This window comes from Hyla sarda, chromosome 2, assembly GCF_029499605.1.
Source record: "Hyla sarda isolate aHylSar1 chromosome 2, aHylSar1.hap1, whole genome shotgun sequence".
Taxonomy (NCBI): Eukaryota; Metazoa; Chordata; class Amphibia; order Anura; family Hylidae; genus Hyla; species Hyla sarda.
The window spans coordinates 350,361,228-350,382,718 of NC_079190.1; the positions used below are offsets into that span (position 1 = coordinate 350,361,228).

The window sequence follows — 21,491 nt, forward strand, 5'->3', positions numbered from 1 at the left end:
CCATGTTACATTCCACTCCCCCCCCTGTCACATCCCCCCCTTGTCACATTCATCCCCCCTGTCACATTCCCCCCTTGTTACATTCTCCCCCCCCTGTTACATTCTCCAAACCTCCATGTTACATTCCACTCCCCCCCCTGTCACATCCCCCCCTTGTCACATTCATCCCCCCTGTCACATTCCCCCCTTGTTACATTCTCCCCCCCCTTGTTACATTCTCCCCCCCTCCATGTTACATTCCACTCCCCCCCTGTCACATCCCCCCCTTGTCACATTCATCCCCCCTGTCACATTCCCCCCTTGTTACATTCTCCCCCCCCTTGTTACATTCTCCCCCCTCCATGTTACATTCCACTCCCCCCCCTGTCACATCCCCCCTTGTCACATTCCTCCCCCCTTGTCACATCCCCCCTTTCATGTCACATTCCCCTCCCCCTGTCACATCCCCCCCCCTTGTCACATTCCCCCCTATGTCACATTCCCCCCCTAGTCACATCCCCCCCTCTGTCACATTCCCCCCTCCGTCACATACCCCCCCCCCCCCTCCCCCTTGTCACCTTGTCTTGTCCTGCAGCAGCATACTGTACACTAGGTTTGCCGGGCAAATTTCAAACCTAGTGTATTTGCTGAAGAACAAGTCCTTTCCCCTTCAGCCAATCACAGGCTTTACACCACTGTGGCCTGTGATTGGCTGAAAAGGGAAAGGTCCTGTAAGATGAATAGTGAAGAGAACAGTGACCAGAGCGCACGGAGGGGAACAACATCTACAGGGACCGGGATTAGGTGGGCAAAAGTTTTTTTTTATTTTCCTCCTTTTTACTTTTACACTTAGCTCAGTGTTTTTCTAACAGGGGGCCTCCAGCTGTTGTGAAACTACTGCTCCCAGCATGCCCGGACAGCCTTTGGCTGTCCGGGCATGCTGAGAGTTGTAGTTTTGCAACATCTGGAGGCCCCCTGGTTGAGAAACACTGACTTTTAGTATATGTCTTTACCTGCTCTGGCCGGCCCCCGCCACGGGAGCCGACCCGAGCAGATAATCACATATTTTCCCTGGGGCTGCATCACTATATCGCAAAAAGCAAAAATCGCGATTCGATTGCTTTTGCGATATACTGTGCAGCCCGCACAGCAACTCTGCAATTCTACCCCGAGCGTGACTCGGGGTTACCGCTTCTAGCAGCGAAAATTAACCCCGAGTCACGCTCGGGAATACCGCTAGGCTGGTTAATAGAGGTGTTTTGTAGCTATAGATTTAAATCTTGATTGAACGTCACCAAGTTTTCTTTTATAATCTCTATATTGTGAAAACACTAATACTAGTACACTGCTCAAAAAAATAAAGGGAACACTAAGATAACACATCCTAGATCTGAATGAATGAACAAATTGTATGAAATACTTTCCTCTTTACATAGTTGAATGTGCTGACAACAAAATCACACAAAAATTATCAATGGAAATCAAATTTATCAACCCATGGAGGTCTGGATATGGAGTCACACTCAAAATCACAGTGGAAAACCACACTACAGGCTGATCCAACACTACACACTACAGGCTGATCCAACACTACACACTACAGGCTGATCCAACACTACACACTACAGGCCGATCCAACACTACACACTACAGGCTGATCCAACACTAGACACTACAGGCCGATCCAACACTACACACTACAGGCCGATCCAACACTACACACTACAGGCCGATCCAACACTACACACTACAGGCCGATCCAACACTACACACTACAGGCCGATCCAACACTACACACTACAGGCCGATCCAACACTACACACTACAGGCTGATCCAACACTACACACTACAGGCTGATCCAACACTACACACTACAGGCTGATCCAACACTACACACTACAGGCTGATCCAACACTACACACTACAGGCTGATCCAACACTACACACTACAGGCCGATCCAACACTACACACTACAGGCCGATCCAACACTACACACTACAGGCCGATCCAACACTACACACTACAGGCCGATCCGACACTACACACTACAGGCCGATCCGACACTACACACTACAGGCCGATCCGACACTACACACTACAGGCCGATCCAACACTACACACTACAGGCCGATCCGACACTACACACTACAGGCCGATCCGACACTACACACTACAGGCCGATCCGACACTACACACTACAGGCCGATCCGACACTACACACTACAGGCCGATCCAACACTACACACTACAGGCCGATCCAACACTACACACTACAGGCCGATCCAACACTACACACTACAGGCCGATCCAACACTACACACTACAGGCCGATTCAACACTACACACTACAGGCCGATCCAACACTACACACTACAGGCCGATCCAACACTACACACTACAGGCCGATCCAACACTACACACTACAGGCCGATCCAACACTACACACTACAGGCTTATCCAACACTACACACTACAGGCTGATCCAACACTACACACTACAGGCTGATCCAACACTACACACTACAGGCTGATCCAGCACTACACACTACAGGCTGATCCAACACTACACACTACAGGCTGATCCAACACTACAGGCTGATCCAACACTACACACTACAGGCTGATCCAACACTACACACTACAGGCTGATCCAACACTACGCACTACAGGCTGATCCAACACTACACACTACTGGCTGATCCAACACTACACACTACAGGCTGATCCAACACTACACACTACAGGCTGATCCAACACTACACACTACAGGCTGATCCAACACTACACACTACAGGCTGATCCAACACTACACACTACAGGCTGATCCAACACTACACACTACAGGCTGATCCAACACTACATACTACAGGCTGATCCAACACTACACACTACAGGCTGATCCAACACTACACACTACAGGCTCATCCAACACTACACACTACAGGCTCATCCAACACTACACACTACAGGCTGATCCAACTTTGATAAAATGTCCTTAAAATAAGTCAAAATGAGGCTCAGTAGTGTGTGTGTGGCCTCCACGTGCCCGTAGTTGTAGTTTTGCAACAGCTGGAGGCACACTGGTTGGAAAATGCTGAGTTAGGTAACAGAACCTAACTCAAGGTTTTCCAACCAGTGTGCCTCCAGCTGTTGCAAAAGTAAAACTCCCAGCATGCACAGTGCATGTCAGTGCATGCTGGGAGTTGTTTTTTTGCAACAACTTAAGGTTTGCCCCCCCCATGTGAATGTACATTTTTCATTTGTACACTGTTTCAAAGATCTGTCAAACGCCAGTGGGGTGTAAATGCTCACTGCACCCTTTATTAAATTCTGTGAGGGGTGTGGTTTCCAAATTGGGGGTCACATGTGGGAGGGTCCACTGTTCTGGCACCACGGGGGGCTTTATAAATGCACATGGCTCCTGACTTCCATTCCACACAAATTCTCTCTCCAAAAGCCCAATGGCGCTCCTTCTCTTCTGTGCATTGTAGTGCGCCCGCAGTGCACTTGATGTCCACAAATGGGGTATTTCCATACTCATAAGAAATGGGGTTACTAGTTTTGGGGGGCATTTTCTCCTATTGCCACTTGTAAAAATGTAAAATTTGGGGAAATCCAAGCATTTTAGTAAAAAATTTGTTATTTTTATTTACAAGTCCAACTTTAACGAAAAGTCGTCAGACATGTGTGGGGTGTTAAGGCTCACTGGACCCCTTGTTACGTTCCTTGAGGGGTGTAGTTTCCAAAATAGTGTGCCATGTGTTTTTTTTGCTGTTCTGGCACCATAGGGGCTTCCCAAATGCGAAATGCCCCACAAAAACCATTTCAGCAAAATTTGCTTTCAAAAGCCAAATGTGACTCCTTCTCTTCTGAGCATTGCAGTTCGCCAGCAGAGCACTTGATGTCCACGTATGGGGTATTTCCATACTCAGAAGAAATGAGGTTACAAATTTTGGGGGATATTTTCTCCTATTACCCCTTGTAAAAATGTAAAATTTGGGGAAAAGCCCGCATTTTAGTGGAAAAAAAAATTCATTTACACATCCGACATCTAACAAAAAGCTGTCAAACACCTGTGGGATGTTAAGGCTCATTGCACCCCTTGTTACGTGCCTTGAGGGTTGTAGTTTCCAAAATAGTATGCTTGTTTTTTTTTTTTTGCTGTTCTGGCATCATAGGGGCTTCCTAAATGTGACATGCCCCCCAAAAACCATTTCAGCAAGATTCACTCTCCAAAATCCCATTGTCGCTCCTTCCCTTCTGAGCCCTCTAGTGCACCCACAGAGCACTTTACATCCACATCTGAGGTATTTCCTTACTCGAGAGAAATGGGGTTACAAATTTTGGGGGGATTTATCTCCTTTTACCCCTTGTAAAAATTCAAAAAATGGCTCAACAAGAACTTAAAGGGTTAACACCTAAAGGGTTAACAAACTTTCTGAATGTCATTTTGAATACTTTGAGGGGTGCATTTTTTATAATGGGGTAATTTATGGGGTATTTCTAACATGAGGCCCCTCAAATCCACTTCAAAATTCCGGTTTTGAAATTTTCTGAAAAATGTGAAAATTGCTGCTATACTTTGAAGCCCTCTGATGTCTTCAAAAAGTAAAAACTTGTCAACTTTATGATGCAAATATAAATTAGATATATTGTATATGTGAATCAATATATAATTTATTTGGAATATCCATTTTCCTTAGAAGAAGAGAGTTTCAAAGTTAGCAAAATGCTAAATTTTCAAAATGTTCATGACATTTAGAATATGTCATGAAAAAACAATCTTGGAATCAGAATGAAAGGTAAAAGCATCCCAGAGTTATTAATATATAAAGTGACAGTGGTCAAATTTGCCCCCTTCCAAAGACTTGCATTGAGGGGGCAGGGTGTGACAACTTGAGGGGGCGGGGCTATTCTGCCACAAGCTCCCTGCGCCAGTTCCAGCGTTCGGAACACTTTGTTTCAAATGCTGAGCAGTGGAGTGCCCCTTTACTCTTAAGGGGTTAAGTGTTCCCTTTATTTTTTTTGAGCAGTGTATATCTCGACCCGATGCTAATGTCAAGTGTGCAAAATCTGCCACAGCAGAATAGAAAAGTGATGTATAAACTAATAAATCAGTTCGTAGATACATATAACAAACACTAATCTGCAGGCTTTTCCATCTGTCTCCTACATTTTAATCTTGCAAATCTTTCATTGTTTCAAAAGATGACCATACAGATACATGATTTATGATACAGTGACCTCCCGACCTACGATGGCCCCGACATACGATCATTTCAACATACGATGGCCTCTCAGAGGCCATCACATGTTGAAGGCAGCATCAACATACGATGCTTTTGGATGTCGGGGCCATCGCATAAACGGCTATCCGGCAGTGCAGACTGCTTCAGCTGCCACCGTATAGCCGTTTACGGTGCCCCGTGTGGTCCGCTGACGATCACTTACCTATCCTCGGGGCTCCGGCGCGTCCTCTTCGGGATCCCCTGCATCGTCGGCGCTCTCCATCGTCGTCATCACGTCGCTGCGCACGCCGTCCCGTCATCCAATAGGAACGGCGTGCGTAGCTACATCATGGCGATAATGGAGAGAGAGGATGCCGGGAAAGCAGAGACCTTGCCGGAGCGTCGGAGACGCAGCAACAGTGATGGAAGGTGACATCCAGGGCAGCGGTGATGAGCGGTGAAGGTCTGGAGCAGCCGTTGGCTGTCCGGGCCTGCTGGATGTTGTAGTTTTTCAACATCTGGAGGTCCGCAGGTTGTAGACCACTGTCCCATACTTTATATTACACGGATCCCTCAACATACGATGGTTTCAACAAACGATGGTCCATTTGGAACGGATTACCATCGTATGTTGAGGGATCACTGTATATGATTTACAATGAACATTTTCATATAATGGCTGATTATATAAAATGAAAATAAATTTCTGCTATCTGGAAGTGATTACTTTGGTATAGATGGCATTTTATAATTTTACTTAAAGAGCTAGACCAGTCCTATTAAATCATATCATTTTTGGTTGTAGACACAGAAGACTTAGTTCCCATTTAGGGCCCTAATAAATGGCCCAGTAAAGTAAACGAGTGCTAATCTCATAGAACTTGCGCTCAGTTATAGAACCCTTTCTTTCATTTCTGCAATCAGTTGTTTGCCTCATTTTCTCCTATTACACAGGAACATGTGCTGCTGCTGTTTTTGTGATGGGTCAAAACGAGCTGATGAATCAAAGCTTCTGCTGCTGGTGTGGGGTATTCTATATGTTTAGTACTATGAAAGGTGCTGGACTCTCCAAATATACTTTGTGCAGAATCCCCTAGACTGGATACACTGTAGAAAGCCTTCAGAAGGCTAAAACAGTAAATAGCGAGGATTTAAATGAGAACTGTCAGAATTTAATTTTTTTTTTATATGTTGTAAATCTTGGCAAAGCATTAAAGGGGTTATATATATAAGGAAAAAACTTTATATATATATATATATATATATATATATATATATATATATATATATATATATTTATCAACTGGCTCCAGAAAGTTAAACAGATTTGTAAATGACTTCTATTAAAAAATCTTAATCCTTTCAGTACTTATGAGCTTCTGAAGTTGAGTTGTTCTTTTCTGTCTTAGTGCGCTCTGATGACACGTGTCTCGGTAACCGCCCAGTTTAGAAGAGGTTTGCTATGGGGATTTGCTTCTAAACTGGGCGGTTCCCGAGACACGTGTCATTAGAGAGCACTTAGACAGAAAAGAACAACTCAACTTCAGAAGCTCATAAGTACTGAAAGGATTAAGATTTTTTAATAGAAGTCATTTACAAATCTGTTTAACTTTCTGAAGCCAGTTGATATATAAAAAAAAGTTTTTTTCCTGGATAACCCCTTTAACATTTCTTATATACTTCATAGCATTTTTTATACCCTTTAAAAAACATAATCCTGTCTGGCTGCAGCATTATCTTTGTCTCAGCTGAAGCAAAGGCTGGGGCAGAGTCCAGGAAGGGACTAGCACTTCTTTGTGCTCACCCCTGTTCTATCAGACTGCAGCAGGAAAACAGAGAGATGGAGGTTACAGAGCAGCCTGCAGTGATTGGATGAATAGACCCAGCACAGCACAGCAGACTCAGGTGGGAAGTGAATACATGGGGAGTGAGGGTAGGCTCATTGCTCCTTTCTGAGCAGAAGAATTGAGGGATTTCTGAGCCAAATAAAAAAGCTAGACACACAAAAAAGACATGTAAAGCATCTGCACGAGTAAACATATATTAGCAATATTCTTTAACTGTGATATGACAGGTAATCTTTAAAACACAATTTTTTTTTAGAAAGTTGCAGGATTTGCTTACAATTGAGCTATAATTCCTTTATTCACTACAGTTATACCTGGCACTTAGTCCTTGCAGGAAATGGATTATTGGTCTAGTGAAATAATTCCAGACAGATCATAATACATGACCAAAGGTCAATAAGATCCTACATAAATATTCATTGTTTGCGAATCTGCAGTCTTTACAGGTCTTCCTTAGATGTCGAAAATATTCTATTTTAACACATGTCGTCCTATTTGTAGATGTACTTACCCCTGACCTAGAGACATTTGCTACCAAGTATACTTTACTTTTGAGGCAGTGCCAGCATCCCATTCTCCACCCAAGAATGTGACGGAATAACATTTCTGCTGATCCCACATCTCCCCATACTAACATCTTTCCTTCAGCTGTTTGTATAGAGGATTACTGGGGTCATTCTAGAAAAGGACAGAAAACAGTTGTTCCTCTGCATAGTGGTAATATACCATCTTCCTTACAGTCTCGGCTATAGTGTCGGAGTAATATGGGTCAGAGGAAGCAATAAAGCCCGGACTAAGTTCTGCTCATCGCACTGTTTTGCAGCGACACTGCTGATGATTTTATTATGTGATAAAAATATATTGGGGAAAACATTTTCCAGAAAAATAATTATCACCTTCCCTGGTAATGTATTTCTGTACCTCCCAGACCGTGGCGCAGCGTGTGTTCTTCATTGGTATAATTAGCATTAATCGCACTTTCATAATTAAAATAAGCAGGAATACTGCCCAATTATTCTGACTCACCAATGCTACCCACCTCATAGACTAACAAAAAGAAGATTGCAACACTGCAAATGTTATAGTATTCCTCTTACCAACAACTTTATATCACCAAACAAACATAAGGCTATTACTCACAACTAGAGATGAGCAAATTTACAGTAAATTCGATTCGTCACGAACTTCTCGGCTCGGCAGTCGAGACTCTTTCCTAGGACTGTATCCACCTTTTCCAGCCCACTGGAGCACCTGAAAGCTGAACTCATTTATGCAGGATAAGTCATCAACTGCCGAGCCGAGAAGTTCGTGACAAATCGAATTTACTGTAAATTCGCTCATCTCTACTCACAACCATAAATGGAAAGCGCTGTGCCAAAATAAAATGATAAACACCAAATAGAAAAAAGGCACAACTGCACCAATGTATAAAATAATTGTAATTCTTTATTAAGCATACATCAAAAATAGAAGACAAATACCACAAAAAAGAGAGACGGTACCCAAACCAACCCCCACAAAAACCATGACCACCTGAGAGGAGAAAAATAATAAAAGAGTAGACCATGAACTACTCACAGGTAGCAAAAAAAGAAGGGGAAAGAAGAGCATATGTAAAAGAAGGCCAGTATGTAAACAGCAAATACATCATTGTATAATACAGAATAACCATAAAAACAGCCACCGTACAAAATGAGGACCCATCAAAGAAATACAAGCTACCAAATATCTGCCATGTAAGAATCCTTACCCTAAGGGTGCATGTACCCCAAAGCACATTTAGGTCCTACTGAGTTTTGTCAGGGAGCTCATTTTTAATGGTATTTGTCTTGTATTTTTGATGCATGTCTAATTTAAAATTATATTTGTATCTGAAGATGCTCAGGGTGGGTATATAACAAAGAAATGTACTCACCTGCCAGCAATTTCACCCCAGCGCCAGAATCATACACCGAAATTCTGACACATGTAGCCCATGCCCCCTTTTTTCAGAAGCCACACCCCTTTCTTGACAAGCCATGTCCTGTTTTGGACAAGGCAAAAAAGTATCTGAATAGGGTAAATAATAAATCTAAAACCACTTTTTCAGCCTGTTTATTAAAAGGGCATTCCAGCATTTAAAGAAAAATAGTTATAGCGCTTAGGCCGTAGGAAAAAAAAAAAAGATACTTACCTTCCTTCAGTCCCCTGCAGGTCCTGTTGCAGCTTCCGTTTTCTCCACTAATCCTGACTTTTTCCTGCTTTCAAGATGAGATCTCAGAGCAGGATTTGCCAGCTCAACCCAGTGGTGGATCCAGAGTCGAATCTCGGGAGGGGCACTATTAGAGTATTTTGTGTTGGTGGACAAAAAATAAGATTACGGAACTTACAATATTATTAAATGTATCATACAGTCCTAGCCTTGTTTAAGACTCTTATGCTGTGCTCATATGTCAGAATAATAATCAAATATACCAATTGCCACAGAATGGGAAAGTGCTAAAGAAATGTTTACCATTTAAAACTACAGCTCCCAGTATGACCTAAGCAGTGGTAAGGGGATGCTGGGAGTTGTTGTTTCACCCATCATAACTGCAGAACTTACAAGTAACTCCAGCTCTGATGGGACATAGTGAGGAGAATACAGAATGATATCAGTGATTACAGATGACCTCTTCTCTATAGTGAGGAGAATACACAATGATATCAGTGATTACAGGTGACGTCTCCTCTATAGTGAGGAGAATACACAGTGATATCAGTGACTACAGGTGACCTCTATAGTGAGGAGAATACACAATGATAAGACAAGACGTCACCTGTAATCACTGATATCATTGTGTATTCTCACTATAGAGAAGACGTCACCTGTAATCACTGATATCATTGTGTATTCTCCTCACTATAGAGAAGACGTCACCTGTAGTCACTGATATCATTGTGTATTCTCCTCACTATAGAGATCAGTGATTACAGGTGACATCTTCTCTATAGTGAGGAGAATACACAATGATATCAGTGATTACAGGTGACGTCTCCTCTATAGTGAGGAGAATACACAGTGATATCAGTGACTACAGGTGACGTCTTATCATTGTGTATTCTCCTCACTATAGAGATCAGTGATTACAGGTGACATCTTCTCTATAGTGAGGAGAATACACAATGATATCAGTGATTACAGGTGACGTCTCCTCTATAGTGAGGAGAATACACAATGATATCAGTGATTACAGGTGACGTCTTCTCTATAGTCTTTCCTTATCTAATTCAGCTGGTACATACCGCCAGGATTTGTTCCAGCTAAATCTTCTCTCTGCAGAACTTGATGCCCAGACGTCTCCTCACTATGTCAGCGGATTCTGATCCTCTATATGAGAACAATAATTATTACAATACAGCCAAACACTGTATTCTTTGAATATAATACTGGCACACACCCTCTGAATATAATTCTGACACACTGTACCCCCTGAATATACAACACACTGTACCCTCTGAATATAATACCGCCACACACCGTACCCTCTGAAAATAATACTATCACACACTGCACCCTCTGAATATAATACTATCACACACTGTGCCCTCTAAATATAATACTACCACACGCTGCACTCTCTGAATATAATACTGCCACACACTGCACCCTCTGAATATAATACTACCACACACTGCCCTCTCTGAATATAATACTACCACACACTGGGCCCTCTAAATTTAATACTACCAAACACTGCACCCTCTGAATATAATACTATCACACACTGCACCCTCTAAATATAATACTATTACACACTGCACCCTCTAAATATAATACTAGCACACACTGTGCCCTCTAAATCTAATACTATCACACAGTGCATTCTCTGAATATAACTTGCTGTGCAGTACACCCTCTGAGTAAAATACCGTAATGTATTGTGGCCCCTAAAAAACTTACCACCCCAGAAATTCCTCATAATATACACTATACTTCTGAAAGGCAAAACACTCTGTGCCTTCACATATAGTAACAATGCCCCTACATATAATAATTATGACCTGTCCTGTTCCCCCACATAATAATGCCCTCTGTGCTGTGCCCCTCACATATAATGCTCCTGTCATGTGCCCCACACATTTAATGCCCCCTGTGCTGTGCCCTTCACATATAATGCCCCCATTCTTTGCCCCTCACATATAATGCCTCCATCATGCGCCCCTCATATATAAAGCCCCCATTCCCGCACATCTTAATCTTAATCCTTCCAATAAAAAATCTTAATCCTTCCAATAATTATCAGCTGCTGAAGTTGAGTTGTTCTTTTCTGTCTGGCAACAGTGATCTACTACTGACATATCTGCTTGCCTCAAGAACTGCACAGAGTAGAAGAGGTTTGGGGATTTGCTTCTACTCTGGACAGTTCCCGAGACAGGTGTCATCAGAGAGCACTTAGACAGAAAAGAACAACTTAACTTCAGCAGCTCATAAGTACTGAAAGGATTAAGATTTTTTAATAGAAGTAATTTACAAATCTGTTTAACTTTCTGGAGTAGGTTGATAGTTTACATGATATAATTTCTGGTTGCATACAAAGCTATCTAACAAAAGACTCCTGCAATGAATTTATGAAAAAACACAATGAAACCTCTCCCAAAGGGCACCTCTTTGCAAAGAACAGATGTTGTGTAATGAATTTTCAGACCACCACACGTTTTGTATAGTGGCGGTTTCCTTGGGAAAACTACTTCCATAGAAGGCCATTTTTTTGTGCAATTTTTGGTGGTCTTCTTAGGCTGGGTTCACATATCTCAGTTGTCCGGCACAGTTTCCCTCCGGGAAACTGATGCTAGAACTGATCCCATTCATATCAAGGGGACAGTTCATAATCATCCAGCATCTCAATTTTAATGCCGGATAGTTGGACACGCCAGAGGGCACCTGACAGGGGAGCGCAGCTTGCCCTCCAGAACAATGGTTGCCAGATGCCATACAACTGATGACAACTTGTGGCATCAGTTGCGTAGAGATATAGGCTGAGTTGACCTATGCCGAATGCCAGACATATGTGAACGCTGTGTGCGGGCTTCCGTGTTCGCAGCCGCCGGGCGTGACGCCCCCTTCCCATAGACTTTGGTAGAGGGGGCGGGCGTGATGTCACGAGGGGGCGGGCGAGACGTCACGAAGGGGCCGGGCATGACGTCTCGCCTGGCGGCTGCGAACACGGAGGCCCACAAACAGCGTTCGGAGTAATGAACTTCTGGACGCTGTGAGCGGAGCTCCGAACTGCAGGACAGCGCACAACCCCTTTAAAGAGGTTTCACTGTATACAGAAATTCTGTAAGGAGTGAACATACTCTAAGTTTACACAGACATTTTCTGTATAAATGCTGTTTTGTCCAGTCATATATAGTCTGCCTTTCAAAACTCTGCAGGTGCCGACCCATTCCGATCCTCAGAATAAACTGTAAATAATGATGAGACTCCTTTGTGGACTTTCCATGCATAGCAATGCCTTTACTTGAATGGGACAATGTTGAAGCCTCCTGCACAGTGGGTGGCCATGAGCGCTGCTGTGTCAGCGAGCTGCCAAAGGGACATTGATACCTTCATTCCTGCCTTTGTAGAAATTGGACCTCAACCAATGAGAATGTTATTGTGAATTCTAGTAATATCATATAATATTACTACTAGGATTACCGTATTTTTCGCCCTATAGGACACACCGGTGTATAAGACGCACCCTATTTTTAGGTGCAAAATCTAAAAAATTTTAGATTTTGAACCCAATAGTGGTCTTCAACCTGCGGACCTCCAGATGTTGCAAAACTACAACTCCCAGCATGCCCGGACAGCCAACAGCTGGAGGTCCGCAGATTGAAGACCACTGCATAGGAGGTAATACTCACGTGTCCCCGCCGCTCCGGACCCGTCACCGCTGCCCTGGATGTCGCTCCATCGCTGTTGCCATCGCTCCGGAATGTCTCTGCTGCCGGCCGGGGATCCTCGCTCTCCGTCGCCGTCATCACATCGTTACGCATGCCGACCCACGTACGCGACGACGTGATGACGAGGAAGGAGAGCGCCGGCCATACAGGGGATCCCTGAACGGAGAAGACACCGAGGAGGCAGGTAAGGTCCCTCCCGGTGTCCTGTAAGCACTAACCCGGCTATTCAGTCGGGCGGTTCGGGACCGCGGCGGTCCCGAACAGCCCGGCTGCACAGCCGGGTTAGTGTCACTTTCCCTTCAGACGCGGCGCTCAGCTTTGATCGCCGCGTCTGAAGGGTTAATACAGGGCATCACGGCGATCGGTGATGTCCTGTATTAGCCGCGGGTCCTGGCCGTTGATGGCCGCAGGGATCGCCGCGATAGGGGTGTATTCGCCGTATAAGACGCACCAACTTCCCCCCAAGTTTTGGGGAAGAAAAAGTGCGTCTTATAAGGCGAAAAATACGGTACTTCATTGATAGCCTCAAAGTGACTTTTCTACCGTCAGCTACAAGTCTGTATGATAGCATAGGACCATGAATATTTCATCTAGACTTATTGGGGGAAATTTATCAAATCCTGTCCAGAGGAAAAGTTGCTGAGTTGCCCATAGCAACCAATCAGATCGCTTCTTTCATTTTTAACAAGGCCTCTGCAAAATGAAAGAAGGGATCTGATTGGTTGCTATGGGCAACTGGGCAACTTTTCCTCTGGACAGGTTTTGATAAATCTCCCTCATTGTTTGTAATCTTGGCTCTGAATTTACTGATGAAGTTTAGAATAAATATAAGTATTTAATGCTAAATAAATGCTTGGCGGCAACCTACAAGATCAAATGAATGTATTGAAAGGATACCAGAAACTAATAAGTGAGACAAAAATGTATGAGTCACACTAAGACAAGCACACCTTTAACCATTTGACTCCTGAGGGTAATGTTCTTTAAGGTTAAATAGCTTTTTTCCCCTCCCATTTTCTTTGTCGGGACTGGTTTCCAAGTCTCACTTTGTGAAAGATAGAATTGCTTTGCGGTCACTAATTGAAAGCGTGGTACCCAGCTGTTTCATGAAAATATCACTTATCCCTACTTATGAGACATGCAAGACGTGCCTGAGGGAAATATGTCTGCTCCAATGGTGAGATCATGAAATACTAGTAAAATTAATAAGATGGCAAATAGCTAGAATGATTTCTTCCTCACATCATGTCTAGTTAGTGAAAGAAGTCTGATAGATCAGTGCTATAGTGGATTTATTAGACTGGGGTTCCATCTGAGCGTGCTTAACAACTGCCTCAGATAGGGTCAGGTAGATAGATGCACAAAGAAAGTGGAGGACATTTATAGATAAAGAGAAAAGACAACATTAAGGGGGAGATTTATCAAAACCTGTGTAGAGGAAGAGTGGTGTAGTTGCCCATAGCAACCAATCAGATGGCTGCTTTCATTTTTCAAAAGGCCTGTGAAAAATGAAAGAAGGGATCTGATTGGTTACCATGGGCAACTACACCACTCTTCCTCTACACAGGTTGTGATAAACCTCCCCCTAAGAGTGTATCTCATATGTATATACAACATACATATACAACAACATCCACGTGTCATTTAGGTGAAGAAAAACGTTGAAACTTCTGCATAAAAAATGTTAAATGTTATCCGTTACATAACATTCTGGTAGCGATGTCTTCATATGGGGCTAGTCCAGCATCATAAATATAAAATTTAACACTAGGGCCATGGTAAAATAAAAAAAACATAACAAAAACAAAACTATACTTATTTACCTTAGGTTCCCCACTGGTGCCGCTGCAGCTCCCGTTCTTCTGCTTCCGGGCCCCCACTGCTCATCTCTTCTGAATGCGTCAGAGATGAGCACGCAGAGCAGGACCTGCTCGCTCAGCCAATCACTGACATCAGCAGTTCCCCTGTTTTAGCCATTGATTGGCTGAGTGGGAAGGTCCTGCTGTGAGTGCTCATCTCGGAAGGAGACAGAAGAGACTCCCATCAGGGAACCCGAACAGAAGAACGGGAGCTGCAAGGATTGAGTAGGCAAGTATAGTTTTTTTACTTTAACAGTACAATCTCCGGCTCTGCCATAGCACTGTATTAAGGGGGCATGTTAGCCGCCACTTCGTGCTGTGGTCGACACGCGCTATCTGGCCGGCGAGTCGGGGACCCTGTACGGGAGATCGCGGGTGACCCAGCGGTCGGGCCCAAGCCCCCCCCCCGCAATCTGAAATTTATCCCCCATCCTTAGGATAGGGGATAAGTTTTTTAATACTGGACTACTACACTACTCACGTGAATATACCCTGTTTTTTGTCAACAATGCTGTACTGTATAACAAGTGAAAAAGTCTAACTATAATGGAAAAAATACAGCATGGCAGCAAAAGGCATATCCGACAAAGCTGTTGCTGGAAGTCTTGTGTGTCCTTTGTTTCCCAGTAAAATTTTACATTTTCTTCCTCTTCTTGAAAATTCTAGGCAGGACACCACATACAGACCATGTATATCAGTATATATTTCAGTATATAGGGTAATTATAGGGCTGAATTACTTCCTTGACCTTTTTGTCTGTTGATTCAAGAGTGTTAATGGATTCTTCTACGGAAACATTATCCCAACCATTCATTTTCTAGCACAGTCCTTAGAGATATGGAAATGGGGCTCTAATCTCCAATATCATCCAAAGGTCACAAGACTTGGCTGAAATGTCTTATTGATTAAACCCTCCACTGACTTGTATTACAGCTTTGTATTGTGCTTCCATTACATACACGTCTCCATTATTTTAGCTTTTTCATTCAGGAATTCTGGATCAATTATCCTCACTTTTTTTTAATTGACTCAAAACGCTAAAATAAATCAGCTTTAAAGTAAAACTACATTGTTTCAATTGTTGCTGCTGTTCATATTTTGCTTAGATGTCTATGTGAGGATTTTTGTGCATGGGCTGGTCAGTCCAGGGTGCCAGTCATTATTCAGGGTCCCCTCAAGGCGCACAGCCATTTCTCATTCTATTAATTCCAGAGGGTAGAACCAGCGACGGATTCTCTGTGCCAATAGTATACACATAGTTACTTTCTCCTTTACTTCTGTAGCCAATCACAGCCCAGCACAATACATCACATACTCCCCTCAGCTATGCCATACCACTGTGCTGGTGAAAGTGTGCTGAACAGGCTTATACTGTGTTAGGCTGATGATATATAGAGGGAGAAGAGGTTACTGATGCACTGGGTTTGTGCAAGGAGCTTTTTGAGCAGACATGAAAGAAACTGCAGGACAGGATGGAAAGGATTACCCTAAGCACTGAACAAACTGATGCTGTGCTGGGGGATCATTTTCTACAGTCCACTACTATAGATGGCAGAAGGGGTTACTGGTTTACTGGCTTTGCAAAGAGCTATGAGCAGAAAGAAAATAAACTGCAGCACAAAGTAATCAAAAGGTTGTCCTAAGCACTGTTGCTGCTGAGATGAGAAAGAAGCCTTGATTTAGGGTGCGTTCCCACAGGGCGTATACGCAGCGTATTTGACGCTGCGCAAAATGTATGGCAGCAGCGGGAAATACGCTGCGTATCCCTTGCTCACTATACACACAGGGCTTTCCGGCGACAGCCCTATGTGTGTAGTGAGTTTTGGAGGCGGGGCCGCGCGTCACAGATACGCCGGCACACGGCCCCGCCTCCAAAACTCACTACACACATAGGGCTGCCGCCGGAAAGGCCTGTGTGTATAGTGAGCAAGGGATACGCAGCGTATTTCCCGCTGCTGCCATACATTTTGCGCAGCGTCAAATACGCTGCGTATACGCCCTGTGGGAACGCACCCTTACATTGTATGGACACTGCAGATTCGCTGGATACTCACAGATGCAGTTACACAGACTTTCTCTCTCTCCTTTCTCCAACACAGAGCACATGGCTATGCCCTACCCCCACTACTTTTTTCTGTTCTGCTAAAGCTGGGTTGAGGCTAAGTTTTAACTTGGTATTTTTGTGGCCACAAAAAAAAAAAAAAAATCCACATTTTTTCAAAATTTGTTGGGTACCAGAAAAAAAAAAAATGCATTAGTGATGGAAAAAATGTCTTTTTAGAACAACATTTTTATTAATTTATAAACAGGGATCAATTTATGTGGGCAAGCAGGGCACTAAAAATGTAGCCAACAATAATAAAAATGTAGTGTGTGTGTGTGTGTGTGTTTCACTTTATTTTGATTTATTTTTATATTTTTTAGGAAGTACTACTACTCCCAGCATTAAACACACTGTTCCATGATGGGAGTAGTAGTTCCTGTACTAATAGACAGATAGCGCCGGGTGTCACTCCTGACCATAATATAGCATGTCTGCACTATACTCCGGGCCGGCTAGTGATGTTAATAGAAATTCACATCACTCATTCATATTTTCTGCCCAGAGTGGGGATTGGCCGGATCGTGGCAGCCAATCCCCGCTCTTAGACGGAAATATGAATGAGTGAATGGCCGGCCAGAGTACAGAGCAGAGATGCAAGTGCAGGAGAAAGCCGCTCTGCATCTCAGAGATGAAGGATGATCGCAGCTGGTGTCAGGAGTGACACCCGCTGTGATCTGTCCTTAATTGCAGGTACTACTGCTCCCAACATGGAGCAGAGTGTGCTCCATGTTGGGAACAGTAGTACCTGCAGTTAAGGGCAGATCACAGCGGATGTCACTCCTGACACCCACTGTGATCCTCCTGTATAATGTACTCTTCTATGGTCCCCTGCACTGACGTATATATACACCTATTCATATTTTCCACAGAGAGCTGTGATTGGCTGGAACCATCTAACCAATCACAGCTCTACGGGAAATATGAATATGTGTATATATACGGCAGTGCAGGGGACCATAGAAGAGTGGCCAGCCTCATCTATATATGATACAGCAGGATCGCAACGAGTGGCAGAAGTGACACCCCGGGCGATCTGTCAATTAGTAGAGGTACTACTTCTCCCATCATGGAACAGCTAGGGGTAGTAGTACTACCTAAAAAATGTAAAAAAAAAAAAAAAGTGGAAAACACAAACTACATTTTTTATTATTATCGGCTATATTTTTTGTGTCCTGCCCGCCCACATAAATTGATCCCTGTTTAACCCCTTAACGACGTATATTTACGTCCTGCGCCGGCTCCCGCAATATGAAGCGGGATCGCGCCGCGATCCGGCATCATATCGCGTCGGTCCCGGCGCTCATCAACAGCCGGGACCCGTGGCTAATACCACACATTGCCGATCGCGGCGATGTGCGGTATTAACCCTTTAGAAGCGGCGGTCAAAGCTGACCGCCGCTTCTAAAGTGAAAGTGACCCGGCTGCTCAGTCGGGCTGTTCGGGACCGCCGCGGTGAAATCGCGGCGTCCCGAACAGCTTGCAGGACACCGGGAGGGCCCTTACCTGCCTCCTCGATGTCCGATCGGCGAATGACTGCTCCGTGCCTGAGATCCAGGCAGGAGCAGTCAAGCGCCGATAACACTGATCACAGGCGTGTTAATACACGCCTGTGATCTGTGTAAAAGATCAGTGTGTGCAGTGTTATAGGTCCCTATGGGACCTATAACACTGCAAAAAAAAAGTTAAAAAAATGTGTTAATAAAGGTCATTTAACCCCTTCCCTAATAAAAGTTTGAATCACCCCCCTTTTCCCATAAAAAAATAAAACAGTGTAAAAAAATAAATAAATAAACATATGTGGTATCGCCGCGTGCGCAAATGTCTGAACTATAAAAATATATCATTAATTAAACCGTACAGTCAATGGCGTACGCGCAAAAAAATTCCAAAGTCAAAAAAAGCGCATTTTTGGTCACTTTTTATACCATTAAAAAATGAATAAAAAGTGACCAAAAAGTCCGATCAAAATCATACTGATAAAAACTTCAGATCACGGCGCAAAAAATGAGCCCTCATACCGCCCTGTACGTGGAAAAATAAAAAAGGGGTCAGAAGATGACATTTTTAAACGTATAAATTTTCCTGCATGTAGTTATGATTTTTTCCGAAGTGCGACAATATCCAACCTATATAAGTAGGGTATCATTTTAACCTTATGGACCTACAGAATAATGATAAGGTGTAATTTTTACCAAAATATGCACTGCGTAGAAACGGAAGCCCCCAAAACTTACAAAAATTGCGTTTTTTCTTCGATTTTGTCGCACAATGATTTTTTTTTTCCGTTTCGCCGTGCATTTTTGGGTAAAATGACTAATGTCACTGCAAAGTAGAATTGGCGACGCAAAAAATAAGCCATAATATGGATTTTTAGGTGGAAAATTGAAAGGGTTATGATTTTTAAAAGGTAAGGAGGAAAAAACGAAAGTGCAAAAACTGAAAAACCCTGAGTCCTTAAGGGGTTAAGGAAATACCCGGGGTTTTTCCATTTTTGCACTTTCGCTTTTCCTCCTTACCTTTACAAAAATCATAATTCTTTCAATTTTGCACCTAAAAATACATATGATGGCTTATTTTTTGCACCACTAATTCTACTTTGTAATGACACCAGTCATTTTAACCAAAAATCTACGGTGAAACAGAAAAAAAAATTATTGCGTGACAAAATTGAAAAAATGCCATTTTGTAACTTTTGTGGGCTCCAATTACACTTTCCTTATCATTTATGATTGGTTATTCAATAGTGTTGCATTCTACTAGTGTTCTTGTCACTATAAGTATCATGATGTGATATCTGCCTGAAAACGCAGTGTGAACCTAGTCCAATGTTGTTACAAAAGACAGAGTTCCCCTAACAAAAAGCAGTGAACAGGAAGGGAGATAACTAGGGGGAGATTTTTGTAGAGGATTGCTTTTATTCTTTCACTGTAAAATGATTGGTTATTATGGGCAACTGCACCATTTTTCTTCTATGCAAGTTTAATAACTCCCCCCCAGTGTCCAAGACTTAAGCGGGTTCTTTTTCCGGCGTTAAGAGTCATTTTTGGTAAATGAAATGATTTACAAAAATGTTAGAAATCACTAAGGTTATCACAGTATTTCAGCCTCTAAAAAATTCAGTTTGATTTGTTTGATTTTGGTCCTAGAATATATATCCGATTCTCCCTGCTGCATGGCGCGGTGGATCAGCATGCACTGCTGATGCAAGGCAATGCTCCATGTATTGTCTCTCGGGGCACTGGAGTTACCCAAGCGGCTGTATGCTGCCCTTACCACTTTGAAAAAAGTAGGTGTTGCTTAGCATAATGGGACAGATTCTCCACAGTTAAAGGGGTATTCCGGCTTTATGCATCTTTTCCCCTATCCAAAGGATAGGGGATAAGATGATCGCTGGGGTCCCGCCACTGGGGACCCCGCGATCTTGTTGCTGTCCCCGGCATTCCGTGCCGGGCGCTGCCTCTGAGACAGGGACGTGACGACCACGCTCCCTTCATTTATGTCTATGGGAGGGGGCATCACAGCCATGCCCCCTAGTAACATCACACCACGTCCACTCCATTCATGTCTATGGGAGCGGCCGCCACGCCCCCTCCCATAGACATGAATGGAGGGGGTGTGGCCGTGACATCACATCCCCATCTTGGAGACAGCGCTTGGCACAGAATGCAGGGGGCTGCACCGAGATCACGAGGGGTCCCAAGCGGCGGGACCCCTGCGATCATCCATCTTATCCCCTATCCTTTGGATAGGAGATAGGATGTATAAAGCCGGAATACCCTTTTAAGTAGATTCTCTATATTTCATGCCAGTAACTGTATACTGATAGTTTTGTATTATTAGTAGGTTGGACTCACTTCTAGGACTTGCTCCAATCTTGAGAACTATAGCCCCCAAGCCTCATCCTTTCTGCTTGGAGCAGCTGGAGATTTTCAGGAAGCAGAAAACAACATAACAGAAGATAATAGGAGTTGTGTAAATGGCACAGTACCCCAAGCTATACTAGATAATATCCCTGATAGCCATTATAATAACCCAGTAACCAAAATCCCTAGGTCTGCTTTCAAAGACCAAAATATTGAGCACTATATATTTCATTAAGGCAGTATATCTGATTGATAAACTATGGAGTAGATACTATGGGGATCAGATTGCTCTTTTCATTTTTAAAAAGGCCTCTGAAAAATTAAATATGCAATCTTATTGTTTGCTATGGGCTTTTCCTCTGCACAGGCTTTGAGAAATCTCCCCCTATGCTCCCCTACTAGGGCTTTATTACTATTAAACCATTCCAGAGATTTACACAGCTTTCAGATACTGCTATTGACTATTGTTATTCTGTCAGCTGCATGTAGTGACATTGGTAATAACATGATCTGTATCTTGGCAGGACTAAGGCCATTCATTCTGGCTGCTGAATACCTGGAGAGGCGGGATCAGGTATAATTCAGGTTTCTATGTATAAGCAGCGCGCCTTTAGACATTTTTGACAAATGAACAGTCTAATTCAATTCCATTTTAACGCCACACTTGCTTATCTACAGCTGCACAGCTAATAAATCAGG

At 43.4% G+C, this 21,491-nt stretch overlaps 1 protein-coding gene and 1 long non-coding RNA gene across 3 annotated transcripts in view; one reads left to right on the forward strand and one right to left on the reverse strand.

The window, feature by feature from the left end:
- INKA2 (inka box actin regulator 2) overlaps positions 1 to 21,491 on the reverse strand; it is a 133,223-nt gene that overhangs the window by 59,571 nt on the left and 52,161 nt on the right. The window lies entirely within an intron of this gene.
- Positions 13,731 to 21,348, forward strand: LOC130356570 (uncharacterized). Its single transcript, XR_008888922.1, has 3 exons — positions 13,731 to 14,143; positions 20,076 to 20,215; positions 20,773 to 21,348. It is a non-coding gene; the product is annotated as an uncharacterized LOC130356570 (long non-coding RNA).